Source organism: Crocuta crocuta, unplaced genomic scaffold, assembly GCF_008692635.1.
Source record: "Crocuta crocuta isolate KB4526 unplaced genomic scaffold, BGI_CrCroc_1.0 scaffold170, whole genome shotgun sequence".
Taxonomy (NCBI): domain Eukaryota; kingdom Metazoa; phylum Chordata; class Mammalia; order Carnivora; family Hyaenidae; genus Crocuta; species Crocuta crocuta.
Genome location: NW_027527853.1, coordinates 10474302 through 10479651, shown reverse-complemented (window position 1 = coordinate 10479651; position 5350 = coordinate 10474302). Strand labels below are relative to the sequence as shown.

The following is a 5350-nucleotide window of genomic DNA, read 5'->3' as shown; positions in this document are numbered from 1 at the left end:
GTACAAATTATGAAATTTAGGAAATTTCAAGCACATGGTTTATTTTAGAGGGAAGAATCAAAATTCAACAAAGGATTTTGCAATGAGTAAATTGTCATCAGAATGTGGAAAATTTGGGAGAAGATTGTTATGCATAACAAGGTAAAGTGTGGACTTGCACAAACAGATTGTTGTGTGTGTGTGTGATTTGATGAGTTTATTTCTTATACAATCATCAGCACAACTGTAGCTCCCATCTGTCACAATACAACACTATTAAGATACCATTGACTACATCCCTTGTGCTGTACCTTTCATCCCCTTGAACTGTTTATTCCATAACTGTATCACCCATTCCCCTTCACCAATTTGCCCATCCCCCACCCTCTCCCTTCTGGAAACCATCAATTTTTCTCCATATTTATGCGTCTGTTAATACTTTTTGTTTGCTTATGTGTTTGTTCTTTTTAGATTTCACATATAAGTGAAATCATGGTGCTTACTTTCTCCACCTGTTTTCTTTCACTAGCATCATGCCCTGGAGCTTCATCCACGTTGTTACAATGGCAAAATCTCATCCTTTTTGTGGATGAGTCTTATTCCCTTAACACATAAAATCACATTTTTATCCATTCACACTTTGATGGACACTTGGTTTGCTTCCATATCTTGACTATTATAAATAATGTTGTAATAAACAGGGTGTGAGCTGAACAAGGTTTTTACCTTAGTTGTAATTGAACAGATTTCCATTTTTGTTTTAGAGATGGGCAGAAATCAAGTGTGGTTGCTAGGGACACTACACTATAACTCTATGGACTGCTACAGTGGCCAGAATGAAGAAAAATGGTTCTCTAAAACCTTCCACTCCAAGGCTATGATGTGATTTTATTTTTATCTAGATATTTTCATTCTGAACATTGTCTCCGTCAGAGCCTGGTGGAATTGCTTATTCCACAGAGTATAGATGACAGGGTTCAACAGTGGGGTCACCACCGTGTGCACAAGAGGAGCTGCTCTATTGTATTCCAGCCTATTCCTTTGCTTTGGTTTCATGTATATAAATACAGAGCTGCTGTATATCAGGGAAAGGACAATCAAGTGAGACGAGCAGGTGGAGAAAGCTTTCTGTCGCTCCCTGGCTGATGGGAGTCACACAATTGTGACTCCTGTGTAGCTGTATGCAATGATCGCTATGAGAAGGGATGTCAAAAGGATACACAAAGCAAGGACAAAGGCCAGCATTTCAACAGACCTGGTATTAGAACAAGAGAGATGAATCAGGGGACCAAGGTCACAGAAGAAGTGGGGGATGACATTGGGGCCACAGAAGGATAACTGGGAAACCTTTACTATCAGATTTGAGATGAGAGTAAAGGTCAGGGTGAAGCAGGCAGTGACCAAGAGGAAGCAAGTCTTGAGATTCATGATAGTTGGGTAATGCAGAGGCTTGCAAATGGCCATGTACCGATCCATAGACATTACTGCTATGAGGAAGAAACCTGTTGTCCATAGAAATACATACAAAGCCTTGTACAAAACAGGCCAAAAAGGAAATGATTTGACTGCCTAAAAGAAAGATGACCAGCAACTTGGGAATAACAGCACTTGTGAAACAATACTCATAAAAAGGAGAAAGTGCTGAGGAAAAGGTACATAGGTGTCTGAAGCTGGGAGTTGGCACAGGTGATGGTCACTATGAGAGCATTGCCTGTAATGGATGCCAGGTATGCCAGCAGGTGCACCAGGAAGAGGACTTTTCCCAGGTGTTGGAAGGCAGGGAATCCCTCCAAGGTGAATTCCTGGACAGTGGCCTCATTCCCCATTTCCATGGGCATCTCTTTTGACAGCATCATCCCTGCTGGTCTTAACCTACAATAAAGACATAAAGGAGGGCAAATGTTTTAGCGGAGCATATGATTAAGTTATTTGCCTTTCCAAGATGTTGGTTAGGTAGATAGCAAAGTGACTTACCCAGCTGGCTCTTGAATCAGAAGGACCTGAGTTCAATAGTGGTTCAACACTGAATTCTAACCCCTGAGAGAATGGTCATCTGTGGAAAGGTAGTTAATCTTTATGAACTTCACTTTTCCCTCAGTGAAACAAAGATGGCAATATCTTCCTGTTCATGTACTTGTGAGAATAAGTAAGATAAAGCATGCAGCTCACTTGGCCTATGATGCCAATGTTTCTTATGTGTTCCTCAAAGTCTAATTATAATGTGATGGTCATTAATTATATTCTGGAATAGAGTTGGCATCATCAGTAGGCAGAATGGTTGAAAGTTTTGAGTTATAAAACTTACTGTTTCAATAATATTTATTTGTAGTAACCATAATAGTTATGTTAGTAATATTCCATTTCAGTGTTCCTCTTAATATGTAACTCATTCTTTGGCCAAACTATCATCATCATCATCTATGAAGGCCTTATACTTATTCTATGCTGTTGACTGAAATTCAGTATTTCTATTACTCTTCACAATAACAATGAGCCTCTTCTTCTAAAGAAGCAGAAACTGACACTTAGATTCATAGAGCTTAGGTCACATAGTTGGGAATTTAGCTAGAATGTACAGTCCAGAGTACCTGCTATTTCTAAATGCTGTGACAAAATATTTTAAATGGAAACAAATTTATTGCTGATGATCTCTCAACCTTTAGTGCAAGATTAGCTTTACTCATCATGTTTCTATCTAAGCTTAGTATCACTGATGAGTTACTGACCTGCAGATTAACATGGAGCCAGAGAAGATCTACCTTAGCACAAGCAGTTTGTAGAAGAGACTGTAGAACAGAGATATTTTGGGCTGCTCAACAACATGACATAAACTCTGAACGTATGATTTGCCACCCACCCCCAGAGTGCATGCTGGGTTGTGAGGGCAGTGGGAATGATGGTAGTGCACAGGATTAAGGCACTTAGGAGCATATGCTGGGAACCTACATTCACTCTTCAATGAAAGCTCATTGAATATTCTTCTCTCTTTAGTCCTCTCAATCAGTGATGAGTCTCATGCTGGTGTTTGGCTGTAGCATCTCAATATTAGGCTAAAGGTTGGCCGTGTGGAATGTGTCACTCTCACTAACCCGCCGTGTGTCAGGTTGTCTGAAGCGCTGCTTGTGAAACCAAACTGCTCACCCTCTGAGTGGAACAGCCTGAAGGTGCATCTGCTTCTCTTCCAGTGACCCCAGAAAGTCCACCAAGTCACCACGGTCCCTGAGGCCAGTCACGCACAGGAGTCACTTCATGGTGGGCAGTGCTACTTCCTCCAGCTGCCAGTGTGTCCTAAGAAAACAAGATCTTGCTGTGTGCTGAGGGGAAAGGAGAGGAGAAGTAAACGCATTTGTCATAGCTTGTAGCCCCACAGTGGGTCATGCAGCCAGTGTTCTGGCTGACAATGCCTTATTTCTACAGCCCAGGGTGTTTCATACCACAGCACGGCTACATGGCAGCCTTGACCACTGAAACCTCAGAAAGGAGCAGACAGACTAAAACAACCACATTTCACTGCCTCCGTTCAAGCCTATAGCTGGACTCACGGACTACTTAGGGTCCTGATGGAAGGTCTGGCTCTGCTCCCCCAAGTGGGTAAAAGCCCACCTGACATGCAATTTTGCTGTCCACAACCTATACCAGGTAATGGGTGTAGGCAGCTTCTTCTAATTTTAGCCCTGGGTGCTCCTAGGACCAGGGTCCTTCTGCTGCAGCTCTCCACTGTCATGGGCACACCTGCTCCAAAACACCTTCTACCGCACTGTGCTTCGCCATCATATCCTCACCTGTCTGTGGGAGATGCAGCCTTCCTTTCCTGCATCAACAATGAGAAGCTGCTAACTTGCACGTTTGAAGTCTCCTTGATATTTTTGCCACAGGACAGTTTGGTCAGCAGCAGGATGGATGCAGCCAGTGAGCAGAGTGTGGAGGTCCTCAAACCTTATCAGATCCTGAAGACACAGAGGCAGAAAGTTAAGGCACATCTGGTATCTTAGGGGCAGCTAGTTGGTCACTGTAGAGACCAAGGTTTACAAGTCCTATCCTTATATTTATATTCCCGTTGCCTGTGGTAATTCTGACTCCAGCTGTCTGCATTTTCTCTGCCATGATTCCTTAAGGAGATTATTTGACAATTTCTCAAGGGTTTCTAAAATCTCAGGCTGAATGTTGCTACTGATTTCAGGTAAAAGTCAAGACTACAATTTTCTACATGTGGTGTATGTACTGAGGCCAGAACATAGATAATATAAGAAGAGATTTTATGATGAAAAACAGCTTGATCACTCCCTGGATTTCCTGAGGCCTTTGGGAGGATACTGGGGAAGACTACCTTTCTTGGCCAATCACTCTTCATGCTTCGACCAACATTATGATTCTTTTTATTATATATTTTCATATGAGGAATATTTTTGTTCTTCCCAATTTCCTTGTAAAGAAAGCACACAATTTTTTCCTCTTTAGGGAAGAAAAGGAAATGCTAAGTGGTTTCCATAACATCTCTAACATGGCAAACCCCTCTCTCTTTAAAAAGTATCTAGGAAGTGAATCCCCAGATTCTTTTGAGATGCACATGAGGAATACGTGTGAGTCTGAGGGTGGAGAAGCTTTATCCATAGCCAGCACCTGATTGAAAGCTGTATCTCCCGGGTATCTCAGCTGGGCTGTTGTAGAAGGAGTGATCCATTTTTCTGTGGCCTCTGGCTTCCCTCTGAAATCCAGAGAAGTGGACTAAACTCCCAAAGTGTATTTGCATGCTACCCTGAGGCATATGGTGTTGGAAATTTGTTGTGTCTGAATCTGCTCTCATCATTATTGATCCTACTAGGTCAAGCCAATATTATAGAGATTTTCAGGAATTCCCCATAATATAGACACTTTCCCATAAACAGACAAACTCATTTTTATAACATCTGTACATCTATACACTCTGCTTTCAATCCAGGCAAAACTCTGACATCATGGTCATATTCTGGGTTGGCAGTGAGGAAAAATAAAGAATAATGGGAGATGAGTTACAGAAGCTGAAGCAATGAGACTATACATTCTAGAATTCAGATAAAGAATTCATTCTAGAATTCAGATAAAGTGTCATTGGCAGGGGTTTTAATTTTATTCAGAGCCAGCTTCATTGTGCAAAAATACCTCTCACACCTAAGTGAGTCCCAACGCTTACATACCTGTGGTAAGGTGGGTGGAGAGGGGCTGGTATGTGTTTGATAGAAAGGTTTACAAAGGGTGCACTCAAAGAAATGAGCTGAACTAATTACACTTTTCACGTAGCATAAGGGTGGTGAGCTGGCATCAAGGAAAGTTTCAAATTGTCTTGGTCTAGTGTCTGTTTTCTGGATAGTGCCTTGATGGCTCTCCAAAATCT

At 41.8% G+C, this 5350-nt stretch overlaps 1 pseudogene; it reads right to left on the bottom strand.

Moving 5' to 3' along the window:
- Positions 1-873: 873 nt before the first annotated feature.
- Positions 874-1835, bottom strand: LOC144245444 (olfactory receptor 6C75-like; annotated as a pseudogene).
- Positions 1836-5350: the final 3515 nt, after the last annotated feature.